The sequence below is a fragment of the Cygnus olor genome, chromosome 3 (genome assembly GCF_009769625.2).
Source record: "Cygnus olor isolate bCygOlo1 chromosome 3, bCygOlo1.pri.v2, whole genome shotgun sequence".
NCBI lineage: Eukaryota > Metazoa > Chordata > Aves > Anseriformes > Anatidae > Cygnus > Cygnus olor.
Window position 1 is genome coordinate 93,418,023 of NC_049171.1, and position 17,619 is coordinate 93,435,641.

At 39.9% G+C, this 17,619-nt stretch overlaps 1 long non-coding RNA gene across 1 annotated transcript; it reads left to right on the top strand.

Moving 5' to 3' along the window:
• Positions 1-4,549: 4,549 nt before the first annotated feature.
• LOC121068405 lies at positions 4,550-16,777 on the top strand. Its single transcript, XR_005818857.1, has 3 exons — positions 4,550-5,483; positions 11,894-12,047; positions 16,510-16,777. It is a non-coding gene; the product is annotated as an uncharacterized LOC121068405 (long non-coding RNA).
• Positions 16,778-17,619: the final 842 nt, after the last annotated feature.

Here is a 17,619-nt window from a genome sequence, read left to right on the forward strand (position 1 = left end):
AAGTGCGAGCACTACCATCCACCCTTATTCATGGCAAAGTTCAGAGCCACAGGACAAATATCTTAGAGCTTGCTATCTGCCTTAGGTGATATGGAAATAACGGTAGTGACTGATACCTCCCACAGGGTTCTAGTGACTGCGTTTTAATGCTGCAGCTTGCAGTGGAGATGATGTGAAGTGTGTAATAGTATAGTGTGTAGCTTGGGGTCATTGCTAAACGGGAGGGTTGGCATAGCTTTGGAAACTTTCTTCCTCAGTCCTGGCCCCAAGGTGGGGATACAATTGCCTTTCTGACTTGGGTCATCTCCTTAGCAGCAACATCTGCATTTTCCCTCAGCAAGTTAATATTTTATTCCAGGAAGATTGCAATGCGTGGCGGGGCTTTTCCTCACTGCAAAGCATTCAGTGCTGTGCTGAGTTTTGTCATGCCTAATAACGGAGCTGATTCAGCCTTTCAGGAGGATAGCAGTGGTCCAAACCAAGGTACTAGTTTAATATATTCTGACAGAACTAACATTAACACTTTCCCCACCAGCAACATGTAACCTTCACCTGGCCTTGCCACTACCAACAGCTTTTCTGTTTCATGGGCAACTGCCTCCCCTTTCTCTATGCCCAAAAACATAGAATCTCCCTGTTCCTTTAACGGGGAAAATAAAGAATTAGTTCCTAGTAATACTATGGAGCCAACAAAGATAAGCAACCATGAGAGATGAAGGATGAATTATTTTAGTAAAAAGTTTCTTTGAAGGGATGTTTTTAAAGGAGATTGATGACAATGAGGGAGCTGAAATAGAAAGACTATCCATTAAGGAAGATCTAGCATGACCCTAAGCAGAAGCTGTTTTTTTGGGGGGGAACTAACTGCTTTTTAGCTTTGATTAATTACTTGACACCAGAAATTGGACATTTAACAGCACTAGGTCCGCTCTGGGAATGAACTCACTGGGAATCACTGATGCAAAGCAAACAGTTGAGAGTAATGTCCAGACAAGCCAACTACTTTAGGGTTTCGTATTTTTACGTCTGTGTGCAAAGTTCTAGTGCTGTAGTTTGTCTGACAACCTCTCAGTCTGAGGCTTTTGTGCTCAGGAGGCACAAGCACAAGCACAAGCTGCAGTATAAGATCAAATTTAGTCATAAGCAGGAATGTCTTGTTTCCACTTCTGATCATGTACTTGAGTGAGACGCCTATTCTGGACTTGGTAGATGACGTTTAGGAACATATCTGACACGAAGAGAAAGCAGATGTGAATAACTGTGTTTATCCAACTTTATAAGTAAACTGCCCAGCAGGTTATCAGCCCAGTTCAGTGCAGAAGTTCACTTACCCCAGTTTTCCATGAAAGACATCTTCTTTACAGAGAGACAAGTTCTTTGCCAATTTTTCTGAAGAAAGAATAGTCGGAAGCTTTAGGTCTGAATGCAAGCAGGAAAGAAACAGCTTAGAAAATGTTATAAACCTACACATAGCTAAACATGTCCAGTCTAAAAGACACTTCCTGGCTGAATTACAGGCAGAGAGGACTCTGGCTGTAGTGCACTCTAGATGCTGCATCTTCCCTCTGTGGGGTGGGTCAAGCAGGGAATCCAGCCACTGTTTGCAGCCCTTCTCTCCTCGCCTCCTGTCACTTTGGCCTGCTCGCAAGCTCTCCCATGTCTTGGTGCCTGTGGGAGAGAGGTGTGCTACAACTGTGCAGTGCCCAGGCCTTGAAAAAAGAAAAAAGAAAAAGGAAATCTGTGCTCATGGTAAAATGTGGAGACTTAAGCTCGTTCCTTAAGTTTGAGAGGGACGGAGTCAGGGATTAGACATGTGGGGGTGTGTAAATGGAGGTATTTCTCCACCAGCTTCAGCCAAGATCTCTCAAGGCTCATAAATTTGACTAGTAGGACTTTTGTTTTTGTTGTTGCTGAATGATATGGATCACTAAGTAGCTTTTTTCCCTCTTTTTTTTTTTTTCTTATTATTTGCAAAGTCTCTCATCTCAGATAAAAAGAAACTGCCAGAATAATGAAACCAAAATTACCAGGCTTTCATTTCATTGCATATGCTTTAGCAAAATTCATGTTATTCTTTATGGGTGTTTTCCTTCCTGAAATAGCAAGATTTCTTGTTCGTAATGGAAAAGGTCTTGACAATGTCCTTGTGAAGTGTATTATTTCTGCCAAGTCATTTTACAAACTACAGCAAGATTTCAAGGTCCAAGACAAGGCCAGTCCCCTCTGAGCCGGCAGTCCTGTAGATCCCGCAGTCCGCATGTCGTCCAAATGAATGGAAAAACCCCTCCTGGCTTATTCTGCTGATTAATTGAAACACTCAATAAATGCAGAATGTTGACTGACTAAGTTAAACAGCAGCAAAGAAGAGAATCTGCAGTTTCCTTTTCTTTCAGTAGAGAAATCTGTATTTCCGTCAAGAGCCTTTTTAAAGACCTTCAAACTAAAGCTCATGAGACTGAAGTGCCATCAATTAATCACAAACTGAGTCTCCCGTGCAAGACACACTACAGCTTTCAAGACTGATGTTTGAAATTCTGGGCTGCTTTCACAGAAGCACCTGTCTGCCATGTCTTGCGGTTTAATTTAGTCATTTTTTTCCCCTCTGTGTTCTCTAATGATGAATCAACCATCTTTTGAATTATTACTCTGGCATCAGTGTTACTGAAGGGAACATCTGAAAGGGAAGTGGGGTTTGCTGAGAAGAAAGAGCTGTTCCCTTTTTCACAGTTGTAAGGACATATATTCAAAACAGAGTCTCCTTTTAAGTTAAAACTCAGTTCCTGTAACAGTTCCTAGATACCTGTTTTAGGAAATTACTTTTATGTAAACCTATTTTTTTTTTTTTTTGAGGAGAATTATTTGAGTTTAGTAAACAGAAGCACCCATTTCGTTCACGTATCTTCTATTTCAAGAAGACTTTGGTGTTTGGGTTTTTCTGCCTTTTTCTTTGATACTCTCCTAGCAGGCTTGTTCTTATTTAAACCATATTTCAGGCACTTCTGCCATACATATATTTTTGTATGCTTTGTGCTTACAGTAGGTCTCTTTCTTTAACTGATAAATTATGCATTCTCTCTTGTCTGTACCAATAACTGTTTTCTCCAGGTCAGCATCTCACTGCTTTGTGAATGTGCAAAAACTCTGATTAAATAAACAAGCAAACACACACAACATCGTGTGTTTTGACTAGAGTTAAAAAGTGAGATGTAACGTAACGTAGTTTTAATCTCTCGATTAGCATATAAAATGTAAGAAGTGAGCTATGAATTATTTCTTTATATGATCAGACATATGACATTAGGACAGGAAGGTCATAGCTTCAGACAGAGACACACAGAACAGCGGGGGATTTCCACAGCTCATTTAAAATAAGTTCATAGTTTTCTGGCGTCTCTAGACTTCTGGGTATTGTTGCTAAGGAAAAATGAGACTTGAAGACAAGGGAGGTTTGAAATCTGTTGTTGCTTTCTGTGCTTTTTGACTAATTCCAGCTTTCCTGTGTGAGTTTTGGTTTTATTAACAATTTACCTATCACGTTGTTGTGCATCACTCCAGTGAAGAAGTAATGCTCATGCAGCTGTGCAGCTTTATTCAGTGTTGATTTCTGGAAAAGTTTTAGGCATTGCTTAAATGTTGGTAGCTCCTTCCTGTCCAGCCTGTATATTCAAAGTGTTGTAAGAACAACGGTTGCAGTTTCTTCACAGGGAGAAGGGGGATTGTGCTGCTGACAGTAAACACCTAACAGTGTCCCTTGCATGGGGAGTTTTCCAGAGGCCCCTATTAGGCCTGTGGTTCATCCCTGTCTGGGGAGGCACTGCTGGAGCACATCACCAGCTGCTGCTCAAGCTGCTGTGTGGTGTGGGCTGGTGCTAAGCACGGTTAGTTGCAATGATCTTTTAATATGCCAGGAAATGCCTGCCTACCTGTGGGCTCTGTGTTGCCTCTTTTCCTCAGCGGTGAAGCTGTGGCAGGAATTTTGGAAGAGAATTTAGGAATAACAGATGTTGCAGCCAAGGTACTCCAAGGGGGCAGAGGAAAAGCTTTTTTCTTCTTCTTCTTCTTTTTTTTTTTTTTTTTTTTTTTTTTAATTTGAAGAACCTCTTGATCATAAGCTACATCCATATATGTGCCACAAAATGAGCAACAGTCCAGTGTTTAGAAAATCAGCTAGCTGGTTAATGTGGAGGTACCTGCTGGGGTGTGGAGGGATGAAGGCAGAGTGAGAGCAATCTCATGAAAATGCTGCTCCTACAGGTTTGCATATCATGTGCATAGGAGCTGCCTTATGTAAAAGCAAAGAAAAAAATGCCATTGGAAAGAAACGCTGCTTTGTGGGCATCTTGCATGCAAATACATCTGTGAGCACATCTGTGCTGGGATACAGACATAGATACAGATCATTAACATCTATTTTCTGAAGCTGATCCAAAGTATCAATCACCTGAATTACTACAGTAAAACCTGTCTTTTAATGAAACAAAAGTGAGATGTGAAAATAAAGGTAACCTACTTCTTAATGTTTATAGAAGATAAAGGTTTAACCACAAGTCTTTCATCAAATGGAAGACAGTAGGAAAAAAAGTTTCGAAAATGCCCTTTGGCTGCTCTTTACTGTGTGGTGAAACCTCACAGTATCTCACCTCATATACTATATGGGCCCTGAAGGCAGCTGGAAATGTTTAGAAATATGTCTATTTTGGTACATGGCTGCCTCTCTATCTGTTATATCCAGCAGTGTTTCAGGGAAGGGAGATATTTGCCTAAATGAAAAGCCCAGACCAAAGTGTGAGATGGTAAATGGCGCTCGAGGGTATACAGCAGTCTAAACGGTGCCCTCTGTTAAAAGAATCAGCCACCTGACTGCTCATTAGTTAGCAGTAAATAATGAGGAATAGCTTGAGGCAGGAGCTCAGAAGTGCAGATGTCCCAAAATATTCACCCAGTTTGTGGTGTCATGAGATCTGTAGTGTCGTAAGGTAAAATACACTTAATCCCTCTTCTGAGTGAAGTAAAGCATTTTACAGTCTTTGTGGAGTCTAGTAATTTTCTATAATCTTTTCAGAGAGGATATCAAAAAAGAAAAATCAAGGTCCATAAGATCGGGCAACGACAGTGTACTTTCCCCCTTCCCTTTCACGTTGCATGCCCAAATGACCCTTAGCAATCTGTTTCTTTGCTAAATTTTATGTTGCTTTGTATTTTGGGTGCTATCTATGTCAGAAGATATTTGTTGTAAAGTTTTTATAAGCATTAAAGTAACAATGACGTTTCAGTCCCATTGAAACTTGGTCTTCTCAGTGCCTACATTTTCCCTTTCCTGAATGTTTCTCCTCCTCCCTTTTTTTCTGTTGGCTATGCTTTGAATACAGCTCCCAAGTTGTCTGAGGCCACATGAACTGACAATCTGGATGGGAAGATCAGAGTAAAGACAGAAGTCAAGGCTTGTTCTCCATATCTAGCTGGGTACAACATCCCTTGCACTGGTGAGTAGGAGATACTTCTTGTCTGGGTCTGTTTTGGCCTCCCCCCCATCTGCTTGACCTTCTGGCAGTGCATCACATCTCAGCTTCAGACTCCAGTAGGTTCCACCCTCTCTCCTATCAGGTGTCATCTCCTGTCATGCTCTCACTAGAGCTCACAACAAGACCTGTGTTGGTGTTCCTTTGATGTGCCCAGCCTACTCTCATACCAGACAGCCTGGTTAGGGTGTGCAGCCAGGTGTCTCTGCACGGGAGGATACTCCAGGCAGACTCTGATGACATGGTTGTTACATGTTTTTCAGAGTCATTCACTACTGTAATCACTGCCTGTTGGTGTGCTGGTTGAGCTCCCTGCCTTTTCTTCTATACCCCACACACAGTAGGTTTCTTACTTCCTCCTTGCAGTAATTTGCTTCTACTTGTGGCCTATTACTGTGCTTTGCATGTTCGTTGTCTTAACTCAGGACACCAACTTGAACCCAGCTCTCTTCCCGCCTTCTTATCTTTCAGCACTGTGTCAAATGCTGTTTGCTGAGAACTTTGAACATTTTTTTCTCTGATGTGAAACATCAAACAGGCATTACTTGGCAGCTACCTAACCCCCCTTACCATGCGAAAGCATGCAGAAAAGAGGATGGATGCCACGGCTGAGGGTGATCTGCCAGGAAGGGGTAAATCCATCTGCGTCCTCCTTGGTGTCCTTCACTCTTGGCTCTTCACTCTTGGCCTCTTCTCTCCTGCTGATGCTGTCTTGGGTCCTGCATGTGCTCAAGAGATGTTGTCTGCATGGGGGTCCAAGCTCAAAGGTAGAGGGGATCGCCATTAAATTGCCTCTGAACAGCACCAGACCAGAGAAGAGTGCCATGTGGCTGCTCTGTAGATTTTATCCTGTGAGACAATTGATCTAGCATGTTTTATGGCCATTAAGCTTTCATATTCTCTATTTCTCTCTGTGTCATGAATTCACACATAGAGAAATTTAAAAAGAAAAAGCAAGTGGAAAGAGAAGTGGGAAATCCAACCTCAGTAAACTCTCCATAAAATCCACAAATTAAAGGCAAGTACATCATGAAAGCATATTAGTCAGAGAGCTATAAATTCCAGCAAATTGATTGTCAAATATAATCAAAAACATGCTATAATATATAATAAGTTGAAATAAATACCGCAAACCAACCACAGGCTGTAAATGTTTAAGATTAGTCTTTCATGCCACATATACCTGAGGTACAAATAAAGAAAGAAGGAAGGCTTAACAAGAAAAAAAAAAAAAAAAGAAGAGAAAAAGGAAGGAAAAAGTTTTGTGTCTTAAAAATGGGGATTGAAATTAAAATGTGGTCCTTTGAGTTACACGCAGAAATTGACTACAAGCCACTGAATGGCCTTAAAGATTTTCATGGCATAGATATGTTTTCTTGCACTGTTTCACAGTGACCAACTTCCCATCTTAAACTGATCCCACAGGGAAGCTTTGGGTGGTAGTCCTCAAAGAATATGTCCCAATCGCTGCCTGGGGAGGTGAGAAATGCTGTGATGGGAGGTTTGCCTTGCATAACCGATGTGACAATGCCATGGCTTGACTGCAGCGTGCCTGTGGCCGTGTCCCAGCTCTGGGTGCCCCCTTCCACCCGCAGTGAGCTGCACACTGACTGGAGCACCTCAGTTAAGGATGACTGTCTCCATGACAGGAGACCTCCTGGAGCTAGCTTACAGTTTGCTGCATTCATCAGGACCCGCTGAACACTGCCGGGCCAAAGAATTTCAGATCACTTGTCAAATTGCTGTGTGCTTTCTTTTAAAACAAAATACTTACTTTAGCCTTCAAAGTTAACATATGGACCTACTAGCCCAAAGCTAGCAAGAGTCTGTATTTAATCAAAGTGTGCAATTGTTTCTATTTGTAATCCAAAAAGATCTGACCAGGATTCCCAGTGCTTAGGCTAGAAGCCAGTTTCTTCTTTATGTAGTATACATTCAGTACCAGTTGCCTAGGGTGCCTTCCTGTCTGCATTATTAATGTGATATAGGCCTATGGTTTCCAGTATCATATACATGGAATTTCTTTTCTCAGATCCTGAGCAATCTGAATATAATCCTCCAGTGGGAAAGCTGTTTAAAAGCCATGGCACCGGGCCTTCTATTTGAAACCTTTTTGCTTAAAACGAGGAATGTGTGATGTCAGAGCCTCCCGCACTGCCTCCGAGCCAGGGCGTCTGCGTTATTAAGGACACTTTGGCTTAGCCAGAAGTTAGTTATGTCAAATGGGAGAGGCAGTGGGTGAAATCATACTGGCAAACCGATGTGGATGGTTAGCAGCGGATAGTGCAAACCCTAGGAATTCCAGCCCTGGACCCACGTGGAGGTCTCCCAGCCAGCCTGCCTGAAGCCATGGCAGGTCATGGCTGCTGGTTGTGTTGGAGCTGGCAGTGCCATGCTGGCCAACAAGCAGAAATCTACTGTCTTCTGCAACACCACCTGAGCAGACCACAGGCACTGACTGCACTATGTTTCCCAGCACTTGCCTGAAAATGTTAGGCAGTTTTCATTCTCGTGGAGCCCATGTTGCACGATGTTTCCTCCTGTCAGCATCTTTTGAGAAAGCCCTACAGGTGAAGATAGACTTGAGGAGCGTCCTAAAGCTGCCAGAAACCTGATACTTCCTTCCTGGCGGGATTAGAGTCACACTGTCAATAGCATGTCAGTGCAAAATGGAGCGGTGCTGTTTACAAAATTAACAAATGGACTTCAAGTTAAACACGGGGCAATTTGTGAGACAGCTTTTTTTTTTTTTTTCCCCCAAGCACTGACCAGTCTCCTGAGATTACTTGCAGGTGAATGTTCTGTTATTCTTTCTGGACTGACTTATTCTAACATCGTGTCATTTTTAATTGCTTTTCTTGAGAAAATATGCTTGCAACTCCATCCTGTTAGCCACCTTAGAGTGCTCTTATGTTAACCTTTTTCCAAGGCTGCATTCACCATTCCTAAATCACATGTACGGTTTTACTGCCTACAAACCAGTCATTCCAGTGGGGAGTACAAGGTTGTATTCTGTATAAGGTATGTGCCATGTTGTAAGAGGCCATCCACTTGCATATAGGAGGACCACCACCACCAAGACTAAATGCCACAGGATTGTTTTTATTTTATCTGCAAAGATATCCGTGCTGAATGGATTTCGAGCAGTGGCGACTGCCAACAGGAAGAGCAGTACAGCATGTTCCTAAAGCCTCACAGAACTGGGGTTTACAAAATTAAATCCCATAAAAACGAGAAGGAGGAACTGATGCCCAGGAAAGGTGCAAAGCAGAGGGTGGCTTCCTGTGGTGTGGTGCCTGCGTGATTCCCTTTGCTTGCCCTCAATCCCCCTCCAGCTGCAGCAGCACTGAATGTTCTCAGTGCTCACACCAAGATGCTCAAGTCTCGGGCTTCCTGCAGGGGTACAGGGCCCTTTATGCACAAGCCTTGGCAGGAGCAGGTCCCCTCTGCTTATCATCGCTGTGAACAGTTTGGGATGAAGCACATAAACTACATGATGTTTTTAACAGACACAGTTGAAAGTACATGACTTGTTTCAACAGATAGAAAGTACAAAGCTGGAGTAGAGGGCAGCGAAGTGTCCAGAACTGAAATGCCTATTGCTACTTCTCACCAAGCTAACAGGACTTCTTAAAACAGGATAAAAAATTCTGTATGGCAGTTATTTTGAAAAAATAAAAATAAAAAGTTTTGCTGCCAAGGTTTTGCAAGGAAGAAACTACATTAATGCATTGTATTTGGTTCTACAATGTTTATGACTTCTTTCCTTTTAGTCTGCTCTATTAAATTCAAAAAGCTGATCTATCAGCATGTAATGGTTCTTCAAAACACTGTGTAGTGTCTAGAAAACTTAACTGTCAGACATGCTTGTCATGTACACATATTTTGTTATTAAATCTGTTCGGGCATGAGTTTTGGCAGGATTTCTTCACAACTATCCTGAACTTTTCTTGACACCTTTTATGGCACGTAATGCATGTGCAACTCAGGGCTTGGTAAGCCCTTAACTCTTTAATTATAAGCCTAGAAACTCCCTTCCTAATTATTGTCCTATACACAACATGGTCTAATTCTCATGCCAAAGCCCAGAAATTCATGCTGCAGGTGCTTCGCTTTGTTTGGCTGCCTTTCGATAATTTTGCTTTTCATGGTGCCAGGAGTGTAGTCTGTGCTCTGCATTCTTGTGTCAGTACAATCCTGGAGTGGTTTGCATTTGCTTGCTGGCTGACATGACTGATATTAAGCATTTGTCACTTTTTGTTGCATCTTTTCCTCCGGCTAAGGATGGTGCTTAGCTTTCGCACAGTGTGTGCTTCTTGGACCGTGTTTAACCAGATTTTCTCCAGCAAAGGGTTGGGGTTTGCTATTGCTGTTTGTGTAGCATCAAGTGATGCCAGAAACCTTTTCTTTTAAAGTTAATGGGACTTCTATAAGTACTGTAGCAAATAAAAGTACAAGACTTATATAGCTGACGTGTCTAATGCTATATAAATCCCATTTTCCCCTGCGGGTAAGCTGAACTGGAAATTGGCTCAGCGTCTTGCCAAAGGCCACTGAGGATATCAGTGCTGGAGAATGAGGGGACCCTGTAAATCCCAACTCCATAGTCTCCGTGTGACCACTTTGAAAACTTAATTTCCTTCTATTGGACCGATTTTAAAGAGAATAATGAAACAAGGAATTCTGCTCTCTTCCTTATGGCCTGAGGGAGGATGTGGGGAAAAAGTTTGTCTGATGATTTAATTAATTTAATAAAAGAGGCATTACCTACAAAGTTGTTTTTGTGAAATTTCTACAACAACCATAAATCATGCATGCATTTTAATAAAAATTAAGTTAACAAGCAAAGGTACAATAATCACAAAAATCTAGAAGACACTTCCACCTTTGTAAAACATTAGGAAGTCCTATCTACTCATGCTATATTTATATGCCTTTATACACACACACAATTTTGTATAAACGTAAGCATATTTAAACATGGCAATTTTGCTTTCTTAAACTCTAAGATCAAGTACTTCACTACTATATGTATTTCTGTTCCATTTCATGGAAAAAAAAAAAAAAAAAAAAAAAAAAAACTTGCTATTCTTCCTTAAACCTGGACTTGCTAGCACAACCCCATCAGCCAACAGCATCCTTTTGTAGCCTTTCAGAGCACATACAAATGGTGCAAGGTGTTAAGAGATGCAGGCCACGAGGCCAAGAACTTTAGTGATGGATTTATTATTGAAAACTGCATGCACTTTTCTAAAATACTCGTTGAACTTCAAGCTCCTCTTAAACTTACTGTTTAAAGAACAGAGTTCAATATTGAAATAGTCCATACGATCTCCAGAGAAGAACCTGAAGGACCCTTTCTGAACGACAAATTGTGGAAAATTTCCAAATCAAGTTGTAAAAGTTTCTTTCTGTGTAAATAACAAGTATCTAAACTGTATAGCTGTTCTCTAGGTTCATACACTGGAAGAGAGAGAGCTTAAACTTCATCAGAATTCCAGACTCAAACAAATTCAGACTTTTGGATTAGTTCATGCTTGGATTTGAATTTAATAATTTGGACTGATGTGTACAGACATGCTGTTTTTGCAATAGAAGCTTGTTTATGGCTGTATTTTTCCAGTCTTTAGTGCTGATAATATTTGATAAAGCATTCTGAAGTTAATGATCAGCACCACCTGGAATCTTGTTTAAAAAATGGAAAGTAGTTTCCTACCTCTTCCCATGCAGCTAAGTAATTACTTTGGTTTGATGTCTTTGTGTTAAATGGCATTGCTTCAAACTCTGTGCATGTCAAACAGAAGAAAGCTGGGAGAGTTTGAAAGGTTATCGTCATTTCTCTTGGAATTCCTGTGTACTGAAACCCTTTGGAGATGGCTGCCTACTGCAAATCATTGTTTGACAGCTTCACTCAACTTCGAAACTTGTCAACTCATAGGGCAATCTGACAGCTCTCAGGCAATAAAGTAAACAAGGGATTTGGAGCGTCAGAGAAGGAATGCTTAAAATCATTCCTAATATTTCTCCTATTCATAACATGTCACCAAGCCAGTGAAATTATGAAGGCAGCAAGTCTCAGCTTCTTACACATCCCAGGTGGCGTTCTCAGGGTGAGAGAAGGCTTGGGGGAACCCTGACAACTGGCTTCCATGGGATATCATCCAGATTCCTTCCACCGATAGTACTCCTGGTAATAATGATGTTCTGATACATGGGTTTCCAGGTACTTTCTATACTAGTTTCACTTAAAAGGCGATTCAGTATTGGTGGAAACAAAAGCTTATTTAATACTTATAAGTAGTAGTTAAGTGCAAACATGACTACGTTATGGGTTTTCTGTGTAATAATGTTGTTAAGCAATCCTTCTCTCACAGGGGCCAGGAAACCTGCAGACACTTTGATTGCACAAATACTCATATGCAGAATCCCCAGTGGTGCTGGAACCTGCTGAGAGCTGATCACTGCATGAATCTGACCACTTCAGTACCTGTTTATGGACTCACAACATATCTGCACATGAACTAACAGGTATGTTTTCTGAAGCAGTAATTTTATAAGGCCCTGCCTTTGTGGGAATTAGATGAGACAGCTTAAAAAGTCTTGTATTGACAGGATACTGAACCCATATTCTGATAATCTGGCTGTGTTCGTGGTTCTCCAGTTGAATACTCAAAATGATTAGTAGTTTTGAAGAATGTAACCTGTTTGTTGTTGGTGTTTGTTTACTATCATTATTATTGTTTGTTTGTTTGTATTTAAATCATCCTGTGTGTGGTTCTGAATTCCTGTCAGGGAACTATTTGTTAGTATGTGTAACATAAGTTTTTCTAGGTGCGTGTAGCACATAAGTTTTCCAGTTAAGAAAATCTCAAAACAAAATATAGAAAATCTTTGTTAATTCTTAGACTACTGTGACTGTTCCTTGCACATCTATTTTGAGAATTCCTGCTGCTAGCACACCTAGAGCTGACCCCTTTGTTAACTGTGTGGCATGTGCATGACAATAAATTACCTGTTGTCATTATTGAAAATGACTAATGGCCTGTTACCCATTTAGGACGTTATTTAAAAGTCATTTTTCTAAAAGAACTATATTCCCTCTTGTGGTAATGCATTTTCTTTTTTTTTTCCTTTTCTCTCTCTCTCTTTTTTTTTTTTTTTTTTAATTTTAAAAAACTCCATTAACTGTTGCTATTCTGTGCTGTTACAGAAGGTTTGAAACTGAGGTTTTCTAATTACAGCAGTTGCTGTACAGCAAATTCCAGCAAAATTGGCTTTTGATTCTTTTTCTAATAAGGACTCCTAACTGGACGCCCATCTCTCATAAATGTCTGTAGCTGTGTTTTTAAAGAATCTAGCCTAATACAGACAAGATGTAATGTTTATGGAGAATGGTAAAGATCTTCATTTACTGTGGTATTACAACTCCATTAATTCCCATTTTAAACTGAGCCCTGAACAAATGCACTTCAGCAGCCACTTGTGCTTGCTAAAAGATTAAAGACGCTGAACCACGTGAAGAAAGGAAAGCTTTATAGATTGCTAGCTAATGGCTGTTCTCTTTGCTGTTGGATTCAGTGAATTGAATTGTAATGGACTGGATTGACTCCACATATGGAAATTACAAAGAACAGGATCATTTTTTAACAGATGAAAATTTCTATCATTCTACAATTCAGCTATGTGCTTCAAAATGCTGGACTATAAGAGTATATTTGAAACTCTGCTGGGTCTTTTTAAGCACAATATTGCTTGCTTATGTATCTGCTCTGTACTTTCTATTAGTGGTTTACTAGTTTCTAAAAATGTAGTTGATTTGACATCACATGTATATTCCATCATATAAAAGCAACTTACATTGCCCCACGAGACTGTGGAATGCTTGGGTTCTCCAGCACACAATACACAGGAACACTCAGTCAAGGGCCCACATTAATTTCATTGTGACTGATGTGCAAGTAGAAATTGACTAGAGGAGTAAAACTGCAGGCGGGAGTTCTGCAATATTCTTGGGGCTTATCCAGTCTAAGCTGTGTTCTCAGTTTTACCTCTCTCACTGATTCTGCCACGACAAACTCAGACACGTCATAGCCACTCAGACAAACAGGCAGAAGGGCAAAGAAAGTTTCCCTGGCTAAAACTGCTATTACTGCACAAAGCTAGACAGAGAGTGATGGGAGTTAATCACTGAAACACGAACAGACAGGACTAGCTTGTCATAATAAGAAGCTATCAAATCACAGGTCTGTTAAACTCTTCAATGTTTTATCATGAGCAGCTGTCAAACTCTTATAATTTCATGATTAATACATTACAGAGAGATTTCCTCCTTTATTCTGCTGCCCATGGCATTTTTTTTAAACTGGAAGTAGGATTGGTAATATTTGTTTAAAGTGAGATATGACTGTGTGTGTCTGTATCTAAAAGTGGAAAAAAGCACAGAGAGGAGGAAATAATTCTAGGGACTGGCTCTGTGCAAGGGAGGGGACTGCTTCATATGTCCTTCCTTTCATTGTACCCTTTGGCGGGTGAAGAAGTAGGTCTGAAAGCACTATTAAAGACTTGTGCTAAGGTAGATAAACATAACTCATCACCTGTGGTGTCTGTCCCCACAGTAACATTTGTGAACAGTGCCACTAGAAAGAGCTTCAACGTTGCCTGTTCTCATGGAAAAAGGATAAAAAATAGATATCACTGTTATGCATATATGGGCAAATTTGGGGGTGAAAGAGATCATTTAATTATTGTGAAGTTTCCCTCAGTGTTTTCACATGAAGGCAAAAGTATGCATTGTATGTTTTTCCATGGAACGGCTGAGGCTGCTGATGTGGTGTTACAAAGTCATGTAGCACATGAACCAAGTGAGGTGAAACAAGATGGCACGAAATTCCTTATAACTGTGGCCGTAGAGAAACTTCTAGGCTGTCCCTGAGAGGCGCCTAGCGTCCCACATTTGAGAAGCAATAAATGTGGTTGTGTGGAAAATCTCTTCCTTTTATGTCTGTGTGCTTTACTTGAACTGAAATGAATGTCTTTGAAAAGCAGTGCTAAACAACAGGTATTAGAGGCTGTCATAACCACTGGGACAGGATTCCCATCTTTAGGAGATATCTCAAATCAGCTTGTGGTCTGAGACTTTTTGTGCTTATGGTTCTATGGATTTGCTTGCTCAAGATTCTCGGTATTTTCTTTAAGGTTTTTTGTTTGTTTCGTTTGTTTTGTTTTTTAATGAAATAATAATAATTTTTAAAAACCTTTGAAGAAAAGAAAACTACTGCCAAAGACTTTATTTTTGGAGTTTCTAAAATGCTTTCTGAGGAGGACTCCTTTGTGACAATATAATTAAGCAACAAGACGTGACAGCTAGTCATTTCAAGGTTATTATTATATGCCTAAGGTGGCATCACAGGCAAGAGGCTGAAGGGCGAGTGGCTTTAATCACCCATTAAATGCAATAATCCCTTTGACACGCACTGTCTGGAGAGACTTATCAAAAAGGAATTTAGGAACAATATTAAGAGGAGCAGACAAACTGGTGAATGCACTAGGCGTGAATGTCAACATGGTTATAGCATCACTGACAGACATTCAAAAACTCTATTTGTGTCAAGTTTCCATCACTGAAGACCCCCTGAAGGAATGACTTTTAATAAGAAGTAAAATCTTGAAAAAAAAAATCATTGCTTATTATTTCCATTAATATGTCTTATATTCTTTGAGCATAGATCATATGGACTTTTAAGTAGATCAGCTAGTCTATGGATATAGGTAGGCAAAAATTTAAATGGCAAACGATGATATGGTGATGCTGCTGCATGCAAATCCACGGCAGGACAGTCCTGCAGGAAAAGCCATTATTTGGAGATCTGCAAACTTAGCTCACTGAGGTGGCTTTCCCTGGTGCTCTGCTCTCAAGGGATTCAGTTCTTCTAAAAGAGAGTACCTTCATATCAAATATGAAGATTGGTGGTGTGGTCTCCACATTTGTTTTAGCTAGCAGAGCTGGAAATTGTACTATCGACTTTGACGGCAATACAGAGATAGATGTCAGATTGCTGAGCTACTTAACTGGCCTGGTAAAATATTTTGATTGGTATTAAAGGCAGGGCAAAAAACTTGGGTAATTTCATATGAAATGGTTTATGGAAAAATATATTTTTTCAAAAAACATCATTGTGAGAATTTTTAAATGCTTAGATTTGTGCTAATATGCCACTAAGTGGAGAGATCAAGTGCCAACATAAATGTTGGTAACTTGTTCTTCATATTTACATGCTTGAAAATATTAGCTTTTCTTTTGCTTCCTTTATGTACATTTATACACTAAAATAATGATCAAAATGTAAATAGATGAAAATATTTGCTATGACTCAAATATAATTGCTCTATGCTCTATAGAAAAAGAATATTTTGCTGAATTGGTGCTTGTTTGAACTCAGGTGACATTTGTGTATTTTGTGCTGTATACAAAAGAGATTTGCCCTTCATTTGAAGCTTGCTTTGGCTGTGTAATTACCGTGTTCCAATTTCCATTTGGACAATCAAGGTTCTTCTGTCAGTCTGCTTGAGTACACATGGGCTGAACAATGAAAAATTTTCCTGTTGTAGGTGCACAGAGGGCTTGTGGGTATTTGGTTTTGTTAAAGAAGAGGGATAAAAATTGCAAGCCTGAAAATGAAAATTGATGAGAAATGGACCTTGTTTTGCCTTTCAAGAAAATTTATGGAAGTGTAGTGTAGCACGGATGTTATTGCTGGTTCCCTTCAAAGGAAAAAAAAATCTTAGTGCTAAACAGAATATATGTTCTTTGAACAATATTTGAAAGATTAGACTTAAAAATTCTACAAAATTTCCTCCAAAGAAAGGGTTAAAAAGAAATCTGCTAAAGTTTCCCTAGGGACAGGATAGTCCAGTTTTGAAAAAGTCATTGTTATGGTAGTAATAGGATATGCCTTAAGCTTGTTCTTAAGTCTTATTTTCTTTATTGCAGGTTGAGATAGTTTTTCTCCATTGCGTTCCATGCAGTTGTTCTGGAAAGGAATGGCAAAGCTGTGCAAGGCTTCACAATAAAAAAAAAAACCTCTTCCTGTAAAGGCAAGACTGTGCCAAAATAAATAGGGACTGCAGCAAATGGTACAGATGGTCACTGCTTTTGAGTGTGCTTGTATTTCTTTCATATAATATGATTATACATGCATAGTGCATGTGTGCATGCATTTACATGAATTTGTATACATACTAATATTTTCAAAAATATAATTTCTAGAGACTGCATAATCAATGTAAGCATTCCTGAAAACCGTGCTCTTAGCACAGCCCATCCACAATTTTTTATTGTAGGATCTAGAGATGAAGACTAACATGCTGGGATACAAAAGCTAATTTCTTAATAATGATAGAGTAATTGAAAGCAATGCAAGCTATTGATGCCTGAAGCAGCCAGATGAAAATGGCATGGTCTAGTGATTAGAAGGTTTAAATAGGAAATAATGCTTTTCTTGTCACCAGGCTGCGTTGGCAGAATGAGTGCAGCAGCTGGAACGCATATGCAGAGTGTTTACCGGAGCAACTCTTACACTTTCAGACAGAAGGAAATCCTGTGCAGGATTGGAAAGTACAGAGAGCTGTCACCAGGGAACAGGCTGTCTGTGTGTCTCCGTGAAATAAAAGCTGTGTGGACCACAGACCCTGCAGTGGGCACTTCCTGCAGCAGTTCAAGATTGCTTTTCCTTTTACCTTTTTGTTTTGTTTTGTTTTGTTTTTGTTTTAATGCTGGAAGATATCAAATCTAGTGGTATTATCAACAGAAATGCTGATGACATTCAGGATTTACTTTGTATCAAACTTCAAAAAATCTTATTAATTTTTTTTGTTGTTGTTGATATATATTTTTGTTCAGCAATAGTAAAACCTGGAAATTTTGCCATCTCTCAGGTCACATAGATTGATCTTTCTAGGCTAGTGAGACATCTGATATTACTTGAAGTGGGGTTGGTGTGTTATTTCCAAAACTGTATAGGTTTCTAACTGCTGTGAATATATTTAAAGCAGTAGCAAACCCTAGCAAATAGAAACTGCTGGCACAAGGAAGTTTGATTGT